This window comes from Panthera onca, chromosome D2 (genome assembly GCF_046562875.1).
Source record: "Panthera onca isolate mPanOnc1 chromosome D2, mPanOnc1 haplotype 2, whole genome shotgun sequence".
NCBI lineage: Eukaryota > Metazoa > Chordata > Mammalia > Carnivora > Felidae > Panthera > Panthera onca.
In genome coordinates, this window is record NC_138349.1 from 71,999,519 (window position 1) to 72,027,025 (window position 27,507).

The 27,507-nt window shown below is 41.5% G+C and overlaps 1 protein-coding gene across 3 annotated transcripts in view; it reads right to left on the reverse strand.

Annotated features, from left to right (window-relative positions):
• EGLN1 (egl-9 family hypoxia inducible factor 1) overlaps positions 1 to 27,507 on the reverse strand; it is a 58,042-nt gene that overhangs the window by 28,611 nt on the left and 1,924 nt on the right. The window lies entirely within an intron of this gene.

A 27,507-nucleotide genomic window follows, 5' to 3' on the forward strand; every position in this document is an offset into this window, starting at 1 on the left:
TTATTCCAGACTCATCCTTCTCCTCGGTTACCCAATCAATCCCGCCAAGGGATTGCTCTTCTTCCCGGTGGATGAGGACAGGGCAGGACCCCTCTGACTCCAGGAGGTGCAACCTTCTCATTGACTTTTCAAGGAAGCCTCTAATCCTCTTACCCCTCCTGTTCCTCATCTTTTCCTTGTGGCCTCATGCCTTTCTATATCCAGGATAGATTTCTTGCTATCCCTCTTTATTTTTTCCTTAACCTCACCTTGCAAATGGGAAAATTTAAATGACTCCAATCTTTGCAGCTCTTACGCCCACCGCAGGCTGTCTCTGCCATTATCTCAGCCCCAACTTTTTAATTCACTAGATGGAGATGTTTCCTCTTTCCCTGAGGTAATTAAGGCAACCAGGTAGAAACTTCCTCAGCTTCTTACTTCCACATTTCTTAAGGCATCTGAATCGAAATCTAAAAGCCCACCACCTCATTTGCCTTAATCAGAATGGCTGGCACGTACAAGATACACGTATGGTGATGGGATAAGTAAAAGAGGTGCTCCTTCTCCTAATAGGGCTTGTCCTGCCTCCCAAGCTGCTTCTGAAATTTTCACATGCATACACATCACCTGGGGATCTTATTAAAATCCATATTCTGATCCAAGAGGTCTGAAGCTGGGGCCTGAGATTCTGCATTTCTCCAACAAAACAGTGCTGCTGGTTTGGAGCAACATTTAGAAAAGCACGGTGGGGTGCCTGGGTGGCTCAGTCGGCGTCGGTTAGTTAAGCATCCGACTTCAGCTCAGGACATGATCTCATGGCTCATGAATTCGAGCCCCGCATTGGGCTCTATGCTGACAGAGCCTGGAGCCTGCTTCGGATTCTGGGTCTCCCTCTCTCCTCCCCCTCCCCCAGTCACGGTCTGTCTGTCTCTCTCAAAAAATAAATAAACATTAAAAAGCGAGGTCTAGGGGTGCCTGGGTGGCTCAGTCAGTTAAGCGTCTGACATTGGTTCAGGTCATGATCTTGCAGTCTGTGAGTTCGAGCCTTGCATCGGGCTCTGTGCTGACAGCTCAGAGCCTGGAGCCTGCTTCTGATGATTCTGGGTCTCCCTCTCTCTCTGTCCCTCCCCCCCAACCCCTCTCTACAATCTCTCTCTCAAAAACAACATTAAAAAAATTTTTAAAAAAGAAAGAAAGAAAGAAAAAGCAATGTCTAGATCCATCGTATTTCATCTCCTCAGAGACCTTTTACTCCAAGTACTTGTTTACCCCCTGTATCTTCACATCTGCTTCTCTATCAACTACTCCTTTCCCCAGCATTTAACGTATCTGTCTCCTCGACTTCAAAATAAACCTTCCTTTGCTCTTCCATTAGCTACCATCCAATGTTTTTAACTGCTTGGCTCCACAGCTAAGTTTCTATGAAGAACATAGAAACATTCAATGGTTCTCAAACTATCTTGGTTCACAGAGTAATTAATGTCTCAGTAATTTTTTCACGGCACGTCTAAGCCAAAAGAAATATCTATTCTCTTCGTCAAGTAGTATGGGCCAAACCACCTGGCAAGCATTTAAGTCCTAACAATTTTGCACCTTTGGGGCGCTGCACAACCTTCCCAACCTTGGAATCAGATTGGACAGACAGCTTCATTTCCTGTTTCACATTTATTTTTAGGTGGGACTTACTTTTTTATCAGAGCAAGCACCGAACATCCACCTTCCAAAGGTATGACATCAACAAAAGGAATATAGTGATTTCACACTGTAGCATCTAAGAGACATTGCTGTATTTCTCTTGAGACTTAAAAACATTCCATGGCACGCCGCAGTCTGCCCTGGGGTGCCTTGGTGTGCAATTAGTGGTCCTTGGGATAGCAGCATTCTCCTTGCTTGGGAGGGAACCTGGAGATTTACCCCAGGCTCACTGATTCAGACTACTTTAACAAGATCTCCAAGTGACTGAGACACCACTAAAGTGTGAGAAGGCTGATCTAGAGTGCTTGGCTACATCTTCCTTTTTTGTTTTTTTGGGGGGTTTTTTTGTTTGTTTTTTAAGAGAGAGAGAGAATGCCTATGGGGGGGGGCAGGGAGGGAATCTGAGCAGGGGTGCAAGCAGGGGAGGGGGAGAGGGAGAGAGAAAATCTTAAGGAGGCTCCATACTCAGTGGGGAACCCGAAGTGCAACTTGATTTCACCACCCCGGGGATCACGACCTGAGCCCAACTGAGCCAGTGTCAAGAGTTAGAAGCCCAACCAACTGAGCCACCCAGGTGCCCCTTGCCTCCTCTCCTCTGATCATTCCTGCTCAGATCACGGCTTTCTGACTTGTCTCAACTCCAGTGAAAGTGCCGTGGGCAAAGTCCCAGATTACACCCACCCCCTTTTTAATTTATTTATTTTGAGAGAGAGACAGAGAGAACATGAGCAGGGGAGGTGCTGAGAGCGAGGGAGAATCCCAAGCAGGCTCCATGTGGTTAGTGCACAGAACCTGAGGGGGCGCTCAAACCCACAAAACTGCGAGATCATGACCTGAGCCTTGTAAGTCAGATGCTTAACTGAGCTACCCAGGAGCCCCGGCCCTCCTCCTTTTTTAATAAAAGCAATACACATCTTTCAGTTCCAATCCTAATGAAGCCTCTCTGCTGTGTTTGATACTATTGATCGTCTTGCACCTCTATTCTTTCTTGTTTCTAAAATAGTCTTCTGGTTTTCTTTTTCTTCCAACAGTACCACCCCCCCACCCCCACCCCAAAGAAGAGTTTTGTTTTCCCTAAGGCTTCTGTAATTAGCATTACTCTTGCTATGTAAAACTCTTCCCTCAGGGGACTGCACTCAATTTTGTGGTTTTAGCTACTGTCTATATGCCAACCACCACAGTCCAGAAGGCTCCCTGGAGTCTTAGGCCTCTAAAACCAATTTCTCCGAGCATAGGAGCATTTCCACAGGCACAGGAGGCTCCACAAAGCCTAAACACTTCACTTGCCTATCTTCCCTGGCCTTCAAGTGGCTCTTCTTCAATACCCTTTCCTTTACCAAATGGCACCCTTGTTCAACCAATTTCCCTAGAAAATCTGAGAAATCATCCTTGACTCATCCTTCTCTCTGTTCCTTCTCCTACACAATCAATCCAACCAAACATCCTTGCTTTGTCTCCAATCTGTCTGAATCTCTCCATCTTCATTAGCTCTATCTTAAAAGGGGTCCTTGTCTTTTGCTTGGATTCCTGTAACATCCCCCTAAACTCATCTCCCTGCCTCCAGGATGGCCACATCCTGCTCCAAACCCTTCTCCATGCCCCACCCAAGTTAGCTTTCCAAAATTAAAACCTGGGTGTCACTGCTTTCCTCTAAATCCTTCAATGGCTCCAATGCTCAGCAGCACTTTTCAAACTTTTCCAACAAATTGCAGAAAAGTTTGAGATCCAGATCTAAGAAGCGCATTATAAACAAGACACTCCTTGCAAGACTCAGTTTCACCTTAAACAGTCATTTCAATTTTACATTCTAGTCCATGAATAGCTACTTGTTATTAAAAGAATCTTTTAGGGGTGCCTGGTTGGCTCAGTCGATTTACTGTCTGAGTCTTGATCTCAGCTCAGGTCTTGATCTCAGGGTCATGATTAAAGCCCCACGCTAGGTGGGTGTGAGGCCTACTTAAAAAAAAAGAATCTTTTAAATTACTTACCAATTAAACTACTTAAATTTTTCCACGTGATAACTAAGTAAAAGTGACACTCAAGGAAGATACACTGGTTACCTGTAGTTTCAAATATCCTTTGGCACAACGCCACTATGCCTGACAGGCTGGCAAACTACAGTCTACAAGCCAAATCTGGCCCATCGCATGTTTTGCAAGTAAAATTTTACTGGAACACAGCCAAGTTCTATCATTTATGTATTGCTTATAGCTCTTTTCAAATTACAACAGCAGAGTTGAGGGGTGCAAAAGAGATCACGTAGCCCACAAAGCCTGAAACATTTACCATCTGGCCCTTTGGGAAAGCCTACTGACCCCTGCATTCGACCACGAGGACTGTTAAGGCTAGGCCCATTTTACATGTCTTTGTGTCCCAGCACAGGTCTAGAGAAAGTACTAAAAAATATCTAACTTAAGAAATTAGAATACTGCCAGGAAGATTTCCAAGGGCTCATAAGGGATGTGCCCACAAAGTTGATACAGAATGCCCCCAAGCCCTAAGGAAGAGATGTTCCTTCATCATTCAGTGTAATCTGAAAGGATGAGATGAGGTAGGGAAAATAGAAGACTACTACACAGGTTGAAACAGGTTCTGAAGAAACAGGCCCATCAAACCTAAAGCTGCCTTCCCAAAGAACCTCCATCCATACAGCGCTGTATCACTAACCTGTGTCTGGTAGCATCTAAGAAAGAGTTAGAAACTATCATTCAGGGCAAATGCTGTAAAAGCCAGTAGTTCTGGAACTTTGGCAACCGCATCGTATTTTTCTTCTCCAAATGATGAGCAGCAAAACTATACTTAAAGCCAAAATATTTTAGTTAAGAGTAAGAAAGCAGGGCACCAGGAAGACTGTCCTACATTGCAATCAGTATTAAAAAAGAGAATCATTTGAAGAAATACTGTACGGAGTGGTAATTAGGGAGGTAGGGAAGAAAAGTAGAGTGCTTACTCTAGGACCTTAACCAACAAAAGAGCCATGAGATACCGGACTGAAGCACGGCACGTCCTAGGAACAGGAGGTAGTTCCAGTGGATGAGGAATGCGTGATGCGGAGAAGAGGAAAATAAAGCGAAGAGGAAAATAAAGTGAAACGGAGGCCCCATAATAGCAGATCTTACATACTGTGCTGAGGAATTCAGACACCATTTTTCAAGCTACTGAATGCCTGAAGTCATGTAAACAAGCACAGATAACAATCTGAGCTATACTCTGGCCTGTGGGTCAACTCTAGCCCACCACCTGTTTTCTAAAATAAAGTTTTACTGGAACATAGCCACATTCATTCATTTACATATTGTCTAAGGCTGCTTTCCCAACACGACAGCAGAGTGGAGTAGTTGCAACAAAGACTGTATGGACCACAAAGCCTAAAATATCTGCTATTTATTTAGCCCTTTGGGGAAAATCTGCCGATTTCCCACTTTGAGACGATGATTCTGATAGAGGAAAATGAATGTAAAAAACAGATTAGGAAGGACAAGGAATAATGGAGGTGGGATGATGACATTCATGGCTACTGAGAAAAAACTCACAAACAAGGTAACGAGTGTCTAAACTATAGTAGTGAGAACTACAAGCCAAATACGGGTTGAGTCTCAGTGTGGGTAAGAATGGAGCCTGCACAGTGAGGAGCCAGAGACAGACTGAACAGGAGCACAAATCAATTCAAGGCTAAGTAGTACCGTGACTAGGAGGACGTCAAGAACATGAATTTTATTTTTTTTAATGGGGTTTTATCTAAAAAAAATTTTTTTAAGTTTATTTTGAGAGAGACAGCACAAGAGGGAGAAGGGCAGAGAGAAAAGGAGGGAGAGAGAATCCCAAGCAGGCTCCATGCTGTCAGTGCAGAGCCCGATGTGGGGCTCGAACCCATGAAGCCACAAGATCATGACCTAAGCCAAAACCAAGAATCAGACGCTTAACTAACTGAGCCAGCCAGACGCCCCAGAACGTGAATTTTAAAACAGAACACAGAGGCGCCTGGGTGGCTCAGTCGGTTGGGCGTCCGACTTCAGCTCAGGTCACTATCTCGCAATCTCGCGGTCCATGAGTTCGAGCCCCGCGTCGGGCTCTGGGCTGATGGCTCAGAGCCTGGAGCCTGCTTCCGATTCTGTCTCCCTCTCTCTCTGCTCCTCCCCCGTTCATGCTCTGTCTCTCTCTCTGTCTCAAAAATAAATAAACGTTAAAAAAAAAAAATTAAAAATAAAATAAAACAGAACACAGGACATTTCAGAGGGAAGATGAAAGTTTCTAAGGGATTAGTTGATCTTAGATATGAAAACTGCAGGATATCAAAAGACATACAGAAAGCACACCTTTGCAGTGTATAAAGGAAATCCAACTAGAGAAACAGCATTAAGGAGCCTCAGTTCAGCGATGATACCTGAAGATACAAAACCGAGTGAGACTGAGTGGATGAGACATGCTAGAAATGACAGCAGGAGGAGCACAGCAGCTGCATGTGTCAGACCCTATACTGGGCACTGGGTTCTCTCATCCTCTCAGCCGTCTTGGAATACAGAGATCACCCCGGTTTTACAGATCAGAAACCTGAGCTTGGAAAGGATTCAGGTTAAATTCTGAGGTCACACAGCTAGTATGTGACAGGGGAAGAATTGAAACCCAGGTCTACTTGATACCAAAGCCAGTGGCCAGTCTCCCTATTACAGGTGAAGAGAAAAATGTTGACACCAAATCAGAGGGAAATACCCACATTCAGTGAGAAGAAAGGAAGCCAGCAGAAGACTGCTTCAAGAGATTACAGAAAGCCAGGGCAGCGCAGCATGTCAGCCAAAGGGGGAGAAAAGGAAAAGGAAGAGGGTGCCTAACAGTCGGGAATTCTGATAGCTTATGACGCGTCAGGTACAATGCGCTACATACATCAGCTCATTTAATGCTCTCCGCGATCATGGCGTAAGTACCATTGTTTCCCATAAACAAATGTGAAAAATAGGCAGATAACTTGTTAGCATCATCACACAACTAGCCAATGGCAGAGCGAGGTTGTGAATCCAGCCATTCTGATTCTGAATCCTACACTCCCCAACCAATACACCACATAATACTGGGGTCAAGCGCTACAGGGTAGCTAAGGAGAGAAAAGGTGGGAAAGAGAAAAGGTGGGAGACAGAAAAGGACAGGTCCTCTTGTAAGAGGGGAATAACAACTTTCAGAAGATGAATTTCAGTACAGTGCCTGAAGGCACATGTCACATTATGAGAGAGGTTAAGAATAAGTAAGTGACGAACAAGTAAAGGCAGATAGTATCATCTACTTGTAGAAGACATGGGCGGGGGGAGGTGAGAAAATAGCAATTTATGGGATTAATGCAATCAAGAATATGTAAACCCATTATTTTAGTTAATGAAAAGATCTTTTTTCTTTGCAAATCGTTGGGTTAAGAAGTGTTCAGGATAGTTAATAAACATCCTTTGGGTATCTCATATATCGGACATTACATTTTTAAGATCCCTTACTGATTAACAGTGTGTCCTATACTATTTTCCTCAGACCCAAATGTGAATCAATTTCTGTGAAGTTCTATGAAGTTGTCTGGCCTTCACTCTGGATTCAAAATCTCTGATTCAGGAGATGTACAGCAGGCCCCTGACATTAACGTGATTCTGGTGCAAAACTTACACGCCAAAAGGACTACAACACCCTCTGCACACACTGCCTATTTGAAAACCTTATCTTGGGGCGCCTGGGTGGCTCAGTGGGTTGAGTGTCCCACTCTTGATTTTGGCTCAGGTCATTATCCCTGGGTCTTGGGATCGAGCCCCACATCAGGCTCCGTACTGAGTGTGGAGCCTGCTTGGCATTCTCTCTCTTTCTCTCCCTCTGTCCCTCTCCCCTGCTCATGTGCGTGCACGCTCTCTCAAATAAAACAAAAAAACCCCAAAAAAACAGTATCTTGATAAGTGTTTGAGGTTAACATGGATTTTACTATCTGATACCTTTATACAATCTGCATGAAAAAACCAGCTCAAAGAATTGCATAGTATATTTGTATACTCTCAAAAGAATGTTCCTTTAAGTGAATGGTTGGTATTTTCCTTGAGTAGGAGCTTGTCTATGTTGCAATTAAACAACATTCCAATGGTACATTTCTGAAATTACTTCAGTAAGGAAAGAGAAAGACTCATTTGATAAACACTTGGCTTATCCTCAACTTCCTAAAATTAAGAAATTTCTGTAATGCACAGAGCAAGATCAAGTAGGGGACCTGAAAACAAATACAATACCCTCAAAACATGCATAAATAGCTCTGTAAGCACACTATCCTGATTTGTGCCCCGGCTCTCTAACTTCCTAGTTGTGTGATTTGAAACAAGTTTTTAAAAAAAAATCTTTCTGTGCCTTAGTTTCCTCTAGTGAGAAATGAGGGAAATAATAGTACCTCTACTTTCTATGGTTGTTATGAGAACTGAACAAGATAATCTGGGTGGAAAGAGTACTTACAAACATGCTTGGTACATAAGCATTCAGTAATGCTGGCCATATAAACGTATAAAAACCTTCTCTAACCCAGCAATTCTACTACTGGAAATTTTTCTTACAAAAACTGTGGGTATCTTCAAGGGTATCTAAGGCCATAGCAAAAAATCAGAACACAAACTTCCATTACAAGTAGCGAAATAGCTGATAGTACGATCTCTCCCTTGGCACGATGTTTCTGAGATTTATCCAAGTTGTTGCCCAAGAGTACAGTTCGTTTCATTCTACGGCTGAACAGGATCCCACTGCATCACGCACTACATCTTATTTATCCAGTCACCAGATGATGGCCCCTCGGGTTGCTACCTGTTTTTGACTATGGTGAATAATAATACTCAAGTCTTTGTGTGGACATGTTTTTATTTCTCTAGGTGGGTACTTAGGAGCAAATACTTAGACACGTAGGGCCATAAGAAGAGTCTATATTTAGACTCTTTAGAAAAATGGCCGACCTGTTTTCCAAAGTGGCATTCCCTTTTGCATTCTCACAAGTAACGAATCTATCAGTGTAGAAGGATTCCAGTTGTATTTGCTACATCCTTACCAAAATTTGGTACTCTCAGGATTTTAAGTTCTAGCCATATTAGTGTATGTACAACGGTATCTCGTTGCACTTTTAATTTTCATATCCCTAACAACCAATGATATACTGAGAATCTTTTCACATATTTGGTCATTTATATATCTTCTCTTGTGAAATACCTGCTCAAATATTTTGCCTATTTTCTCCTAAGTTGTTTCACTTATTACCGAGTTATAAGAAATATTTAAACCTCTCACCCTCTCTCACTTGCCCACTCTGAGGGAAGCAGCTGCCACACTGTGAAACTGTCCATATTTCCTACTCTACAAAAGATCAAGGGAAGGAGAAAGCCCTCCAGCCAACAGCCAGTGAGAAACTAAGGCTTTCAGTCGAACAGTCTGCAATGAACTGGATCCTACCTACAACCAAGGAGAAAAAACAGAGAGACATTTACGGGAGAATGGAAAACACGACAGGATTTTTCTCTACCAGCTCTCTGTTGTTACCTAAGCGAGCAGACTCATCTATCTCCATGACTCCAATATCTAATGAATCACCTTGACTGCTGTTTGCCTTAAAAAAATTTTTTTAATGTTTACTCATTTTTTGAGAGAGCGAGTGAGCATGAGTGGGGGAGGGGCAGAGAGAGAGGGAGACACAGAATCCAAAGCAGGCTCCAGGTTCTGAGCTGTCAGCAAAGCCCGACACAGGGCTTGAACCCATGAACCGTGACATCATAACCTGAGCCAAAGTCAGAGGCTCAACTGACTGAGCCAACCAGGCAACCCCCATTTAAAGAAATTTTTCATAAAAGAACACAAAAACTAAGTAACAAAAGCTTAAGAGCAAATTATGAAGAAGAACAAGTTAGCCATAATAGCAAAACCCAGAGAGAGAAAAAGTAAATATTAACACATTAACAGTGGTTATTTCTTTCCTGTTTTATGTCTGTATATGTAGATTACAATATATGCTTATATTTTTTAAAAAGCATATATTCCAGATTTATTAGATATTATGTTTTATAAACATTTTCTCTCAAAAGAGAGAAAATATCATCTTTTTTTTTTAAGCGGTATTTTTCTATAAGCAAAAGGCTTTCATGTTTAGAGTCTAATTTGTCAGTTTTTTTCTTTTATGGTTCATCTTTTTGTTTTGTCCTGAAAAATCTCCGCCTATCTCAAGGTCACAAAGATTTTCTGTTTTCAACAGATGTCAATTAGGTCAAGTTGGTTGATAGTGATGAAGTCTTCTCACCCTTATTGATTTTCCTCTATTTTATACATAACTGTTATAGCTATAACAATGACTAGAACTAAGCACTGAAATCTTCACCTTTAATTTTTAATTTGTCTATTGCTTTTTTCTATTCCATCAGTTTCTGCTTCATGTATTTTGAAGCACTGTATTATTTTTCATCAGAAACACATAAAGCTGGGGCACTTGGGTGGCTCAGTCATTTAAGCGTCCAACTTCGGCTCATGTCCTGATCTCACGGTTCCTGAATTTGAACCCCATGTCAGGCTCTGCCATGACAGCACAGAGCCTGCTTCAGATCCTGTCTCCCCCCTCTCTCTCAAAAAAATAAATGAACATTAAAAAAGTCTTAAAATTACCACGTATTTAAGCTATATTAATTAAATTATCCAAAGTATTTGTGAAATTCAAAGCAATTACTCTTCTATAATATCTGGATAGATATATTGCTATAAGAAAAATTCAGTTATGGACCTGTGCCGTTTAACTTCACTTGCCCTTCCATTCCTTATTTTCAAGTAAGTTTTATTTCCTTTGTAAACAACTAAAATAATCTTAACCAGAGTCAAAACATAGTAAAGCTGCTTCCTATAATATGCAAAGTTTCAATGGTTTCAATGGTTTCATGTTTCAACTGTCAAGAACGATCAATTTTAGAAAAAAAAAAGTGTGGAATCTACAAGCAATTTCTTAATGTTTATTTATTTGTTTATTTAGAGAGAGAGAGGGCGATTGAGAGAGAATCCCAAACAGGCTGCACGCTCGGCACACAGCCCAACACGGGGCTCCAATCTCACGACGGTGGATCACAACCTGAGGTGCTGATCAAGAGTCAACTGACTGAGCCACCCAGGCATCCCCAAACAATTTCTTAAATCAAGGGCAACACAGGCTTCTTAAAATGCATCTTTCACTATGAGCACAAATATCATGAGTTAAATTCAACAGAGCAGATACCAAAGTAACTCTAGGAATTGATGACAGCCACAAGATGATATGATACATTAAGGGTAAAAAGAAGCCATAAAGCATGGCTGAAAAATAACTAGTTAACGCCAAACACTTTCCATCATTTTAGGGAATTAAGAATTAACTTTTAGGATTTTGTTTTAAAAGCTTTTTGTTGGGGTGCCTAGGTGGCTCAGTTGGTTGAGCGGCAGACTTCCGCTCAGGTCATGATCTCTCATCCTGCATGAGTTTGAGCCCCACGTCAGGTTCTGTGCTGACAGCTGATAACCTGGAGCCTGCTTCGGACTCTGTGTCCTGGTCTCTCTGCCCCTCCCCTGCTCATGTGCGGGCACTCTCTCCCTCTCTCAAGAGCAAATGAACATAAAAAAATAATGAAATAAAAGCTTATTAAGCCATAGACACTATGGTAAATAAAAGAAATACTAATACCAACAGATTACAAAACAACCGGATCTATGTGTACATCACCAATAAAAACTATAAAATAAGTATAAACTCACTTGTGCGAGATCTGATCCAATCATTTTATAGGCACTAGCTAATTTGTATGCATGACTAGCTTCTAAAATTAACACCTAAAAGATTCAATTTTTTAGATGCACCTTAAGTAATTAAATTAATAATAAATAAAATATTCACTGCCATCTGACTTCATTCTGCTAAGAGGACATAGAGTGGCAGAGTGAAGACAGTGGGGGGAAAAGAGGGCCAAGAGAGAGAGAAATGCTTTGATCAAAGTGTCCCTGTCTGTTATTTCATTATCCATGATGTAACACAAGTACCTGAAATTCAGTGCAAGATGCCCTTATCAATGGACCATTTCTTTTTTTACAGTGTCAAGGCTATGTGCCAACTGCCTAATCAACATTAAATACATTTTAATTAAAAATAAGATTCTGCAAATGGTGTTGGGAAACCTGGTCAGCTACATGCAGAAGAATGAAACTGGACCACTTTCTCAAACCATGTATAAAAATAAATTCAAAATGGATTAAGAACCAAAATGGATTAAATGTGAGACCTGAAACCATAAAAATCCTAGAAGAGAACACAGGCAGTAATTTCTCTGATATTGGCCGTAGCAACATTTTCTTACATAAGTCTCCGGAGGCGAGGGAAAAAAACAACCAAAATAAACTCTTGGCACTACATCAAAATAAAAAGGTTCTGCACAGCAAAGGAAACAATCAACAAAACTAAAAGACAACCTACTGAAGAGGAGAAGGTATCTGCAAATGACGTATATGATACAGGGTTAGTATCCCCAAAATATAATCCAACACCAAAAAACCCAAATAATCCAATTAAAAACTTGGCCAAAGATATTAACGGACATTTCTCCAAAGAAGACATACAGATGCATGAAAAGATGTTCAACATCACTAATCATCAGGGAATTAGAAATCAAAACTACAATGAGGCATCACTTCATATCTGTCAGAATGGCTAAAATCAAAAACACGAGAAACAAGTGTTGGTGAGAATGTAGAGAAAATGGAATCCTTGTGCACTGCTGCAAGGAATGCAAACTGGTGCAGCCACTTGTGGAAAACAGTATGGAGGTTCCTCAAAAAATTAAAAATAGAATTACGCTGAGATCCTGTAATTCCACTACTGGGTATTTTCCCAAAGAATACAACAATACTAATTCGGAAAGATATATGCGCCCCTATGTTTATTGCAGCATTATTTACAATAGCCAAAATAAGGAAGCAGCCCAAGTATCCATTCAGCTGATACATGAATGGACAAAGATGTGGGGTGGGTGGGTGGGTGGGTGTGGGTGTGTGTGTGTGTGTGTGTGTGTGTGTGTGTGTGTATACGTATATATATAATGGAATATTACTCAGCCATAAAAAGAATGAAATCTTGCCATTTGCAACGACATGGATGGAGCTAGAGAGTATAATATAATACTAAGCAATGTAAGTCAGTCAGAGAAAGACAAATACCGTATGATTTCACTCCTATTCGGAATTGAAGAAACAAAACAAACGAACAAAGAAAAAAAAGAGACAAACCAAAAAACTGTAACTATAGAAAACAAGCTCATGGCCACCAGAGGGGAGGTGGGTGGCGGGGACTGATGAACTAGGTGAAGGGGTTAAGAATATACTTACCATGATGAGCTCTGAATAATGTATACGATTGTTGAATCACTATATCATACACCTTAAGCTGATGTAACAATGTATGTTAACTAACTGGGAATAAAATAAAACAAACAAAAAAGAACCCCAAAATAAAAATACGGTTCTGGTATCCCATTAAAGACAAGTCAAGAATTCAGAATCTACAACTGAACTTTAACTTGTGATGCTAATGTTAATCAACATGAGGCAGGAGAACAAAGGTCTAGAGTCAAGGCCAAGTCCTAACAATTTGAAAAGGTGCTGCAGAAAGCTAAAAATATAATCACTTTTTTAAGAGTTTCTTACGGGGGTTCCTGGCTGGCTCAGTTGGTGAGAGCGTGCGACTCTTGATCTCGGTCTTGTGGGTTCAAGCCCCTACACTGGGTGTGGAGATTACTTAATAAAATCTTAAAAAAATAATAATAATTTAAAAAAATGTAAAAAACTTCTTACAATAATCAATTATTCAACGTATCTCCTTTAACTAGGTCAATATGATTCCCACTGCATCGATAAAGTAACTGGGAGAGATGCTGAGTGATTCGCTCAGCACTGAGAGACAGAGGACAAGAACCCAGAGCAGGGTGGCCAGTCTATTCCCATTCCTGGCTCCTGTCAACAATCACCTCTTTTCCCTACTGTCCTCCCTTTCTCGAGACAATTCTAAGCAAAGAAACACCTGCAGGAACCTTTACAGTAAGTATACACTAGAGAAATACCTCACTGTTGTCATGCAACATCAAAACACAGTTCCTGGAAACTAACAATATGAACAAATTGTTCTTACATATTTTAAAGATACTTTCTACCAAAACTATCAAGAGATGCTTTAGATCTTAACAATTCTAGGAACTATTTTTAATATAAATAAAACCAACCAATAAATTCTAGTTTCATTTTTATTAGTAAGAGAGTACCCCTACTCCTGGGCCCCTGGTGCACTGTTACTGAGGTTTTTATTTTTTAAAAATTCAAATTAATCTTACTGAAATGCTAGTTACAAGTAAGAAACCAAAATAAAAGCAAAAGACACATGAACGCACGCAATGGGAGCAGGGAATAAGACAGTATAAAGGGAAGAGAAAAGAGAGAAAGAAACACAATGCAGTGTTAATCATTTCTGGTAAAGGTTCTCAATCTTATGGAACTGTACATCTAGAATACTAAAGCAAGGCTTAACCCAGCACCTGCTTAGAGAAGTACTAAGGTTATGGTTTCCACCTTGGTACATGCCAGTTAACTTTGTTTTGTTTTATTATATTCAGATTGTATGAGGCAAACATCTTTCAGAAGTCCATACATATACACCACTAGTTTTAAATTATAATGTATATCCCATTATCTGGGTCTCTACAACTTGAGTACTACCATGGGGGGGAAATCCAAGGCACAGTTCTACAGACACAGGGGAGGAACAGCAACTGAATAAATAAAGAAACCTGGGGGCACCTGAGTGGCTCAGCTGGTTAAGCATCTGACTTCAGCTCAGGTCATGACCTCATGGTTCCTGAGTTCAAGCCCCGTGTCGGACTCTGTGCTGACAGGTGGGAGCCTGAAGCCTGCTTTGGAGTCTGTGTCTCCCTCTCTCTCTGCCTCTCCCCTGCTTGCACTGTCTCTCTTTCTCTCTCAAAAATAAACATTAAAAAAAATTTTAAATAAAAGAAATAAGAAATTCACTCTACCATAAACATTTAATTTTTAAATGCTTAAAAATGTTTGTTTTACTCTTTTAGAACTCTTCTTGTAACAAGTGTTCTTAATGTTGGGTCTATGATACGTGTTATAATAAGCAAAACTTTACATGCATGTTCTTCATTAGGGTAAAAAACTGCACAGCTTCCATTAGATTCCCCAAGGGGTCCAGAAGCAATACAAAGTTATAAACCACTAACATGCATAATTACTTTGAAAAAAAAAAAAACTCCTAAGCTATTGGGGAAGGATGCTATTTTATTATTATACATGATTTTTAGTCTAAGTTTTCTTTATTCAAAAAATACACAATACTCCAGGCTGTATGCACCAAAACTACAACCATTCTTTCACACATGAATTATCTGCAGTAAATATGAAATCTCAGGTTCCCTTCCTTACCAACCCCAAAACTGTACTCAGAGAAGGAAAACACATTTTAAGTACCAAAATTCAGCAAAATTAGGAAATGTAACTCTTTTTAAGCATACGAATGTCCGAATACGTTTCAAGGCCAAATTCAAATGACCATGACACTGACGGGTTTCCATCATCGGCACTACTGGTGCCCTCTTGGAACAGTTAAGTCAACAGTTTCCCCCAAACTGATTGAATGCTTGAATGTGGCTAAAGTCACAGGTTTTCTGATCATAAAGAAGTATGTCTCACCTTGTTTAACCCATGTCCTCTGGTGTTAAATATCACTCTTAAACCATCTTTAATGTTATTTGAAATTCTGAACATAGTTCTAAAACCAAATCAAAAGTAGGATAATTTTAGAAGTTTCAAAGTTTGCTCTTGAAAATTTTTACTTTGGATATTAATCATGTGGTATCAATGTCAACTTGAACTTCGTGTCAGCTTGCTAGCCATAAGCTTCTCTCTTCCAGGTCATGCAGAAGAATACACAAGGGGTCACTTTCAACATCATGTTTATTATGTTGCTTTGTTTTGAAGTGACGCATGTTCCCTGGGGATTCTCATGCCACTGGTGGGGGAGAGGGAGGGAAGATACGCACGCAGGCCCGTCCCCCTTGAGATTCATGGACGGGCAGGATTCTACAGCCATCTGTAACCCGATCAACTGACTTTGGGCCTAGGCAATGGCATGAAACTTCATTTTATCTTCACAGCACCAAGACTTAGGAGTTAAAAATAGTTTAGGCCATATTGGCCTGGGTTATTTTTATCTGGAAAAATAGGGACTAGAAGCAGCACAGTAAGCACAAAAAGGAAAGCTGACCACGATAGGACAGAAGCCCTCATGGACTTTCTAAACCCCTTACTGTAGATTTAGAAATGAGACGGAAATAAGGGGGAGCAGGGTGAGGTGTGCTGTGGTGCAGGGCAGTTGGGTACGACTAAGTGTTCATATGTGAATAATAAAAACCATGAACAACAACAAAAGGTGCTTTGCATAAGTCAGAACGCTATATAAACAGCCCCTCTGCCCTTCTTTCTGGAGAAGATCCGTCAGGAATAAATGGTATACAAAGTTTTTGAGAAGAGAGATCGGTGGAGGCACAGTGTTCAAGGAGATATTTGGGAATGGGATTTAAGCGAGGTCTTAAAGAACACAAAAGATTTAAATTGCTGGAGCAGGGTGTGCGAATCATAAACCAGTCAAAGAATTCACAGATGTGCTGGGCGGAGTGAGAAGGGCAACAGGAAGAAAACAGGCTGGCAGAAGTAGCGCGTTTGTCAAAGAGGAGAAGCAAAGACCAACGGACAGATGGTGTGGTTGTAGGCCATCGGTGAGCATTATGTGCATAAGAATCAAACTGTCTCCTTTAAATAAAACTCAGGAGATGGGGCGCCCTGGGTGGCTCAGTCGTAGCGTCCAACTTCAGCTCGGGTCATGATCTCACAGTTCATGAGTTCAAGCCCCGCGTCGGGCTCTGTGCTGACAGCTCGGAGCCTGGAGCCTGCTTCGGATTCTGTGTCTCCCTCTCTCTCTGCCCCGCCCTCGCTTGTACTCTGTCTCTCTCTCTCAAAAATAAATAAAAATATTTAAAAAAAATTTTTTTTAAATGAAACTCAGGAGATTTCTGAGTAAGCTTTTGACAAATGTTGAATTTATAAAAGATGGATACAAGTAGTACATGGAAAAGAGTGAATTAAGAAACAAATAATAATACTGTGTAACAATCCAGGTGCAAAGTAATCAAAATAGGGCAGTGGAAATTTAAATATGATACTTACTGGACGCCTCACCTGATGAGCATTGTGCAGCACGGATAAGACAGGGGTCCCATCCTCAAGTGGCTCACGTTTAGGACAGGAGTCCCACCACTGTAGAAAGCACGCTATCCTTGATAAGAAGTGTCACAGCAACACACAGGATAGAACTGTAACTCTGCTTAGCGGAACTGGGGCAAGACTCCACTCACAGAAACCCCCCTACCACCTTTCCACATAGAAAGAGCCAGGGAAATGGACAGAGGCAGAAAGCAAATGCAGGTTCAAGGAACCTGCCAGAAGGCTCCGGTGGCAGGAGTAGAAAGTATATGATGAGAAATGATGTTTTTTTAAAAAAAATTTGTATGGCATATCAAGACTCTGGAGGAAACAAATATTTTCAAGCAGGACAACAACATGATCTGTGTTTTCGGAACGTAACACCAAGAGAGAATGGACAGGAAAGGAAACACATGAAAAGAGAAAAAAAAAAATAGACTTTTGTAATCATCTAGACAGAAAAGAAGGTGGGTCTCAGTAGGGCAGTGTAAATGGAAACAGGGACAAGACACAGGTAGGAAATAATTTTTAAATAGGTAAAATTCCCATAGTCATAAAAAAAGGTATGTTCTTCTGAAACATCATGCTCTTTTCAGACCTGGAGACTTTCAATGGACTTCCTCCACTGAAACTGACTGAACTGCTGGAAGCATCAGTCTAAAGAACTGCTTCTTCCGGGAGACCTTCTCTGGCGTGCAGGCTATTAGGGCCCCTCGAACAAGCTCCCATAGGACCTCGTACATCTGATCAACATCCACCACACATGGCATTGCTGGCTCAAGGTTGTCTCCCCTCGGACAATAAAACTCCAGAATGGCAGAGAGAATGACCTTGACTTGCCTAGCACTGACCCTGGCATATACTGGGCACTCTGTAAATAGTTGTTGAAAACATAAATGCAGTTCAAAGACAGGACCAATTTTAAACCTGCTCCCCCACTCTCCCCACCACATAGCCCCACCAACCCTCATCCCCTCCAAGAGGAAACTTGGGAGGGCACTTCAGTCTTAACCATGCTGAGTTTGCAGTACTTCCAGAACATTCAGGTGAAGGTATCCATTAGTCCTCTGCAGATGCCAGGGTAAGGCCAGATCAAGGACTCTGACAAATCCTGCCAGCTGAAGTCATGGTTGTTCCTCTCCTCGTCCTCCTCCTTCCATTATTATTACAGTTACAACTAATATTAAATGAGCACTAACTGATCACCTGCTCAGCATTTCTCGTGCATTATCTCATCTATCTTCAAACAAACATTATTGAATTAGGCGCTATTAACTCCTATTATACCAATGAGGAAGCTGATGCTTTAATTGTTAGAAAATGTGCCTAAAATCAGAGCACAATTAAGTAGCTAAACCAGGCTTTGAACACAGGCAAACTACCCTAAGAACCTGTGAGCTTCCCAAGCACAAAGTGATAATCAGCCAGGGAGAAAAATGTGTTGACTAGAGCAAAGAGAGAAGACAAACCACAGACCATGAAGAACAGTAACATTTAAGGGGCACACGTGGCAAAGGAAGAGACAACTTAAGAAATGGCATTCACACCCTGTGTAATTCCTTCCCCTTGAGTGTGGAATCAATCTCGTGACTTGCTGCTAACAAAAGAATCCTGTACAGGTGATGGATGTCTCCGTGGTTAGGCTGCAAAAGCCTGCGACTTCAGTCTTGCTGGGGCATTCTTGGCTTGCACGCTTTGATGAAGCGAGTTCCTGTGTTGGAGAGACCCACATGGCAAGGAACTGAGGCCCTCAGTCCAAAAACCCATGAGAAAATGAATGCCCCCAACATCCAGAGAGCGAGCTTGAAAGCAGACACACCCCATTCAAGCCTTGGTAGGAGAGTGCAGACCCTTGCCGACATCTTGAGGAACAGCGAAGGCAAGGATGAAGCTAGGCTGTGCCCAGATTCCTGATTTACAGGAATTGTGAGATAATAAATCCGTACTGTTTTAAGTCACTACGTTTTGGGGTAGTTTGTTATGTAGCAATAGGCAAAAGAAAAGTATAGAAACAGAGATGTTTCAAGTTCTCCCTACCTGTGTCTTCTGACAGCAAGGAGGAGAAAATTAAGAACTGAACTTCAAGAAAAAACTATAGTTAGCGCTGCCTGGGTGGCTCAGTCGGTTAAGTGTCGGACTTCGGCTCAGGTCATGATCTCACGGTTCCTGAGTCCGAGCCCTGCGTCAGGTTCTGTGCTGACAGCTGGGAGCCTAGAGCCTGCTTCAGATTCTGTGTCTCCCTCTCTTCACTCGCACTCTGTCTCTCTTTCTCAAAAATAAATAAACATTAAAAAAAAAAAGTAACTTTTAAGACACCTATTTCAGAGGAATAGTGCTAAGAAGTCGGAGGAAGGCACAACAGAAGGTAAAAACTTTCTAGAGCTAGAATGAAGGATAATTATAAGACAAAACTATAGACTCTGAACTTCTAGTTACCATTTATAGATGAGAACTGAGTACCTATACTGAGAAAAAATTCAGATGCATGGTCAATCTCTGATTACTCCAAAATCCTTATTAGACCTTTCCAATTAATTGGCTAGATCTGCTATTTCCTACCTAGGTTTTATTATTTAGTCCTAAACTGAAGTTGTTTGAATTAAATTGAGAGTACAGATTCCTGGATTCTATAAGCTCATGTTCGACTCTTCAGGTTTAAAAATTTTAAAACCATTTCATACACAATAACCTAATGTTCAACCATACTTCTGGGCCCTCCCCTCACCCTGGAGTCAAAACCAAGGCTTCTTATCCTTCAAAGTCCTGGATACAATATTCTAATGGGAACTTATCAATAAGGGTATGAGAACTATTTCTCTGGCCTCTTTTCAGACCACTGAATATGGTCCCCAAGCGATCATAAATTTATCCCCTCCTTCCTTACTACAGGAAGCTATCACATCATCCTGTGTTATCTCTATATGTCAATGGGATTACTTTTGATATTTTATATCCCTTCTAGCTCTTCTCAATTTTCTATTGTCGTTTGAGTTTCCACAGCATATTTACATGAAGGTGTTTTATTTCTGACTTTATCTGGACATTTAATCTACATCTTTGCTTGTCTCTCACATTGAACCATTCAATTTTCCCCAGTGTTTCCCTAGACTTTCTCAATCCGTGTAATTCTTTTTACATGATTTGTATCTGTAAGCCATCTTAAGTGAGCAGTTCACGCAAGAAGGCACAGCCAGGCTTGCGGACAGCACCAGAAATGCGGCAAGGTTTCCCGCAGCAATCCCTGCAGGCAGCCCCCGAGGTAGGGCTGACGGGAGCGCACACTGTGCAAGGAAGCCATAAAGCCTCTGGAGAAGAAAAGATGGGCTGTAAGGTCAACAACGGTAGCAGCAAGCACAGCCAACTTGAAGGAATGTGCAAAAGAAGAGCGCAGAACTTTTTTCTGTAGCTCTGGCTGCAAAATAAGTGTCAACAAGCTGCTATAAATAGAAACTGAAAAAGTGGGGCAAGAGAAGAAAGGCAGAGAGTTAGGGCAAAACAAAATAATAATTATTTCCTCCCAATGCTCAAGCCAAAACCCTTGGAGTCACTCTGACGCCTTCCTTTCTTTCACACCTCACATCAAATCCATCAGCGAATCTCACTGACTCTACTTTGAAAATATACCCAGAACCCAACCCGTTTTCACCATGTCTGCAGTCGCTACTCCGATTTAAGCCACCGTCTTCTAGAGCCTAGACGACTACAAGGATTCCCTCACTGGTGTTCTTGCTCCCCTCCAGTCTACTCCAACCCAGCAGCCACAGAGAGCTTTTAAAACAAACTCCCCAATGGCCTCCCCGTCACCTAGGATAAAACCCACCGTTCCTGCCCACGAGGCAAAATCCTACATGAACTGCTCTTCCTTCTTCTCCCACTGCTTCACTGATTGCATCCTTGCCACACCCCCTCCCTCGCTCTGCTTTAACCACAGTATTCCCAACACACCGAGCACTGTTGTATCTGCTCTGTAGTATCTTTACTTGCAATGTTCTTCTTGCATGTATGCACATAAGCCAGGTCCTCGTTTTGTTCAAGCGTCTCCTTAAATATCATCTTACTACTTTATGGATCCTAAGAGAGTACCCCTTGTTTACTTTTTGCCTTAATGTTGGCCTTGTTTACCTTCTGCCTTAATATTTGCCACCTAACATGTTGTATATTTACTTACACACTTGTTTATTGACAGTCTCTCCCCACCTTTCACCCACCTCAAGTAGAATTTAAGCCCCGTGAGAACGAGGGCTTTTTTGTTGTTGTTAAGGTAATCCTAACTCCTAGAACCGCAAAGTACTCACTTCATATTTGGTGAATGAACGAAGGACGGAAGAGATTATCAAAACAGGACTCAGAGGACAGGAATAAGGGGGAACCAAGAATACATACATTTCACTCTTGTAAAGAAATGGGATTTGGGACACTGAGTAAGGAAAATGAGGACTCCAAACACATGAAAAGGTTCTAGCGGTGTTAATGAGCAAATAGAGACTACAGATACTATTTAAGCTCTTTGGAAACAGAAATGTGAGGTGGTTCTGGGAAAATGTGATAACAAAGTAGAAGACATTCCCATAAAGGTGGCAGAACAGTTCAGAGTTTGGACCAGGAAATACAAGTGCAAAAAAAAAAAAAAAATAGTTTAAGGGAAGACTCTTTTGTTTTTGTTTTGTTTTTCAGAACGGAAGGCTTTCAGCTGGAATAAGAGTCCAAGAAAAGCTAGGAATATGGTTCAATAAATGACAGGAATGCCATCCCATAGTTACAGGGTTTCAAGTACAGAAACAAGGGCACAGTGGAAAAGGAGACAGCACACAAGCATGGTAGCAAAATGCAAGCACAGCAGTAAACTGCATCTATGAAAACCCTCTAAGCACGGATTCAAATGAAAGGGACTGAAACATTTGGTTTCACTTTAAAGTCTAAAGCAAAAAAAATGAAACAGGAGCAAAGCAAAACATTAAATAGGAGCACCCGGGTGGCTCAGTCAGTTGCGCATCCAACTCTTGATTTCCGCTAAGGTCATGATCCCAGGGTTGTGGGATCAAGCCTACGTCAGGCTCTGTGCTGAAAACAAGGAGCCTGCTTGGGATTCTCTCTCCCTCCCTCCCTCTCTGCCCTTCACCTGCTCACATGCTCTCTCTCTCTCTCTCACACACACAAAACAATAAACATTAAAAAAAAAAAGATTCTCTGTCTCTCTGCCCCTCTCCCTTATGTTTTCTCTCAAAAAAAAAAAAAAAAAAAAGACTAAGCTGATAACACTATCCAAAAGGCATACCAGCAAGGCACAGGCTTCAGAAAACATTGGAGAAGATGAACAAACATAGATTTGCAGTCTGATAGTGAAAAAAGGAAGGGGGAGGAAAACAGAGAATGAAAGTGTAAATCAGAAATGCAGAGTATGGAAAGACAGTTCCTACTAAGGAAACATGAGAGGGTAGGCCTCCTTCAGGAAAATGGATTGAATGTTGGAGGAGAGAAAAGAAGGTGAATAAAGAACATCTGGGGAAATTAGGGAGGAATTAACCAAAGGAGGAAAATTTTAAATAGGTCAGATAAGCCAAAGTGTACAATGAGAGGAATAAGAGGGAGAAGAAAAGGGAAGTTATAAATGTTCAAGCAATTCTCAAAAATGGTATAAAATACACCAAAATTAGTTAAGTAGGAATATGTCCATTTTTCCAAGAGATGCAGCAAAAAGTTGCAGGTGTAAGAAAGAAGTGAATCAAACGTCAGTCTGATTTGTCAGTAAGGAGCTCTATGACCTTGAACAAGTCACTTAACCTCTCTGGGACTTATTTCCTCTGTTTAAAAAAGAAACGAATGTGTTGGTGGGGGGTAGTGGTAGTGGTCATGTCAAACATGGGTGATCATTCTCGGTCTCTTCCCCTCCGGGTTATAAGTGGGGAAAACACAGGAAAAGCATAGAACTCTTCCAGAAAGAATCAGAAAAACTGAAAACTTTTATGATGAGAAGACTAATAGTTAACAAAGGTTTCACAACCTTGCTTTAAATTTTAAAAAGTGCCTTTATATGTGTAATTATGTGTACTCCTCACAGCAAGCCCGCAAGGCAGAAAAGGCAGGTATGGATTTAACGCCACTGTGCAAATGGAGTCATTCACCGAAGCTCAGAAATATTAAGCAAGGGGCTCAAGGACACAGAAACAGTGGCTGATCCAGGAGCCCAGCCAGACTGAACAGCAGCACAAAGTCCAGCCTCCTTCCACGTTCAGATGCTGTCCTCTTGTGTGACTAAGGTCTCATGGGATATTTTTGCAGCTTACTAGGTAATAGATGAGTGAAGAATTATCAACGTGCAAACAAAAAGCCCCTTTTGATTTAAAGGTTTTTTTTTGTTCAATTTCTAATTTTGAGAGAGAGAGTACGCATGCGAGTGGGGGAGAGAGGGAGAGGGAGGAGAGGTTGGGGGAGAGAGAGAGAGAGAGAGAGAGAGACAGAGAATCCTAAGCAGGCTCCATGCTGTCAGTGCAGAGCCCAACACGGGGCTCGATCCCATGAACCATGAGATCACGACCTGAGCCGAAATCAAGAGTCAGGCGCTTGACTGATTGAGCCATCCAGGTGCCCCCAAACTCCTTTTGATTTAAAATAAAATTCCTTAGGGCGCAGGGGTGGCTTAGTTGGTTAAGCGTCCAACTTCAGCTCAGGTCATGATCTCACGGTTCCTGAGTTCAAGCCCCGCATTGGGCTCTGTGCTGATGGCTTAGAACCTGGAGCCTGCTTTGGTTTCTGTGTCTCCCTTTCTCTCTGCCCCTCTCTCTCTCTCTCTCTCTCTCAAAAATGAATAAACATTAAAAAAGATTTTTAAAAGGGGCGCCTGGGTGGCGCAGTCGGTTAAGCGTCCGACTTCAGCCAGGTCACAATCTCGCGGTCAGTGAGTTCGAGCCCCGCGTCGGGCTCTGGGCTGATGGCTCGGAGCCTGGAGCCTGTTTCCGATTCTGTGTCTCCCTCTCTCTCTGCCCCTCCCCCGTTCATGCTCTGTCTCTCTCTGTCCCAAAAATAAATAAAAAACGTTGAAAAAAAAAATAAAAAAAAAAAAAAAGATTTTTAATGAAATTCCTTTACAGTTAAAGGAGTTACGTTATACGTGAACTACATGCAAACTAACTCATTATACATTTTCCTACAAAGTTGACCTTGATTCCGTAACAACCTATGAAGACCACTCTTTCAGTCCAAATGAATCTCTTTTAACTGTAAAGCACTACAGTGAAACTGTTATTACTGCAGCTGCCATGTTTTCAACCTTTTTGCATACAGAATAACGGACTTTGATCTTTAAGACTGATTTCGCTATTAAAACATTGAACAGGCTGCTCCCCTTTATACATGGTGGATGTCAAGAGTACAGAGGAAAGTGGCAGAAGTGGACTGAGAAGGAAGTTTGGTTTGGTTTGTAACATCTAGGACTGTCACATGTCTACAGCAGTGATGATAATCCTCATCCTATTCTTTGCTCTAAAAGCCATAATCAGCCACAGCAGACCAACTACGACACTAACAAAAAATCTTAGATATATATGGCCTTCTTCGTAGCCTCAACCTATTTTATCACTCCCTTAAGGTTCGGCATTTCCCCATGATCCCCGCAATCCCCGCTGGTCTGTGCTTCTTGTCTATCTCCACCCAAGTCAAGGCCCTTATTCTTAAGTCCACAAATCAGCAGACAATGATTTCTCCCGCCCAAACACCACTGCCAGCTAAAGACAGGGTATGAGAAAGGAAAAAGGATCAAAGGTCAGTCTAAGGGCATAAGAGGGGAAAATCCCAATAAAAGGACCAGAGAAAGTGGAAACTTGACGCGGGTTACATCAGTGTCCTTGTGTATTACTTCATCCTTCCCTTGCAATTCCTCTTTTAAAGCAGTTGGACAAACAGTGAGCCAGATAAGCATGCCTGAAGTAGAAACTTGGGGGAAATCAGAGTCTAACGCTCAATGAGCCACAACCAATTATACCTCATCTGATTATCAGGCCCTCAGACACACAAAACCACACAGTAGATAATAAAAATAAAAAAGGACATCAGAATCTTGGTCAGAAAACTTCAGTTTAAGTCCTGGTATGCTGCATGATTTCCAACAAGTGCACGATTCCCTGAGACTCACTTTTCTAACCTACACACAGGAATAACATATCAACAATCTATTTCACAGAGTTGCTGTGAAGAGCTAAGTGAGAAAAACACTACACGTTTGACGCAAGTAACTTTTTAAATCACTCTAGTGTTGTAAAGGACAACAGAATTCTTCATTGAAGACCCTCTCTCTAATCCCACTGTGTACCCATATTCTGCCCCTCTTACAAGTTATCCCGAAATGACCAACACTGAAATAGCTAGTTTTAAAATGGCTTTGCAGACACTGAAATAAACATTTGAAATAAGCATTGTGTAGTCACCTAATAAAAAGTTTATAGAGCCCAACCATAAAGTACAGTTATTCACATACAAGACTACCACTGTCAATAAAATCTACCAAATTTTAGTTCCAGTATGCTAGGTAATCTACATCTTATCTATATCCTACCTGCATGCACAGTAGTAGAAAAGCCTGGGGCTTGATATCTGAAGGACCTAAATTTGAATCCCAGTGAGGTTATCATTAAGTGGTAGGCCTTAGGCGAGTCAGACCTGAAACCTTCTCAAATGGAAATTAGGAATACTACTACCTACTTCATAGGATGAAGATTATTGTGATCATGTCTCTCCTGGGCTTAATCTGGTGCCTAGTCCACTGTGCTAGCTCAATGCACAGTGGCTAATAATCTGATTGCCTTCCCATTCCCTCACAGCAAGATGTTTTTGGTGTTTTTTTAAGCAATACTAAAATTACATGATTAAACACGCTTAACAAAAACTCTCTCAACCAAATACAGTGAAGGGGATTCCCAACAATAACTCACAGATTTTCAAACTGTGCCCTGAAAATTAATGTAAGGAAAGATCAATCCAAAGAGTTTAACAGTCTGACCGTCCTGCAGCAAGTCCTTTATCATATGACAGTATGTGCAGTCAAGTGATTTAAAACCTCAACTACTGGGGCGCCTGGGTGGCTCAGTCGGTTAAGCGTCCGACTTCAGCTCAGGTCCTGATCTCGCGGTCTGTGAGTTCGAGCCCCGCGTCGGGCTCTGTGCTGACAGCTCAGAGCCTGGAGCCTGTTTCAGATTCTGTGTCTCCCTCTCTCTGACCCTCCCCCATTCATGCTCTGTCTCTCTCTGTCTCAAAAGAAATAAATAAACATTAAAAAAAAAAAAAAACCTCAACTACTGCTCCCTTCAGCCACTGGGACACCTGAGGAAGGAGCTCCCCATGACAAGCAACTTCTCGAACAGCTGGGCTGACTAACAGCTCTAACACCTGTCCCTTCCCTGAGGACAGGTGAAAACAGGGAGAATAGGAGAGGGCTTAGCTTAACTTGGAAAGCTAAATTAACTAAGGAAAGCAGATCAAGGAAGATTTAGGACATTAACTTCTTCAGGACTTCACCTTAAGCTTATGCCTCAACTACTCTGGTCAGTCTGCACAGAGCTATATTAATATCCCTTCAAGCTAGTTCCTGTCCTGCTCTAGAGTCCGTGACTATATTCAGATCTGATCTATGACAAAGTTTTTTGTTTTTTTTAAATATAAATGAAATTCTCATTGAAGACCAAGACTGAGGTCTAATCAGACCCCTTTTTCTCTTCCAGCTTAATATTAAGAAACTGCTCAGTTTTTTTTCAAACTACATGACCTTCAGACTTGTGCCTTCATCCACTAATAAAGCGGCAATATATAAATCAGACTTGGCGTTGTATTTTCCCCCACAAGATTTTCATGTTTAGAACTTTCCTCATTGCCTTATGCTCAGCCTTTCAGGCAGCCTGAGAGTCACCCACAACGACAGCTAAAAAAGACGCCCTGACAACACACAAAAGAACCAGAGGCAAGAGTCAGCATGCGTGCACAAACACACACATGTGACGATCTCCTAAGACAAGCTCTCAAAGCTCAAAAAATCAGACAGAGATTGATGGTGGAGGAGGGTGGAGCAGGGTGGCCTGGGGAGGAGCCGGATACAAAGAAAAGATTAAGACCTGGAAAGTAAAATGAAAAAGAACTGGGAGACAGTATTAAGGAGGGAAGAGTCTCCCATTTACCATCTAGAGGAGAGAAGAAGGATTAGAGTAGGTACGAACTAAAGAATCTGTTGGGGAAAAACAAGAGAAAACAAAGAGATTCCACCAAATTGAGACTTCAGAACCAGCCCTCTCTCCTGCTCCAATTCCGTGTTGTTGTTGTTTTTTTCTTCCAGGAAGCTACAACACAGCTTTTTCAACAGGAGGATTACACTAACAAAGCAAATAAAGGAAACCTCTGCTAAAAATGTAACCTACCTACACTGAAAGGTCTAAAGACGGAAATACTTCTTTCCCCGTTTTTTGTAGTGGGTTTCAAAACAGAAGGGACAGGAAGGGGGGAAAGAGCAATAGTGAGAGGGGAGCAGCCAAGCTCCTGAATATG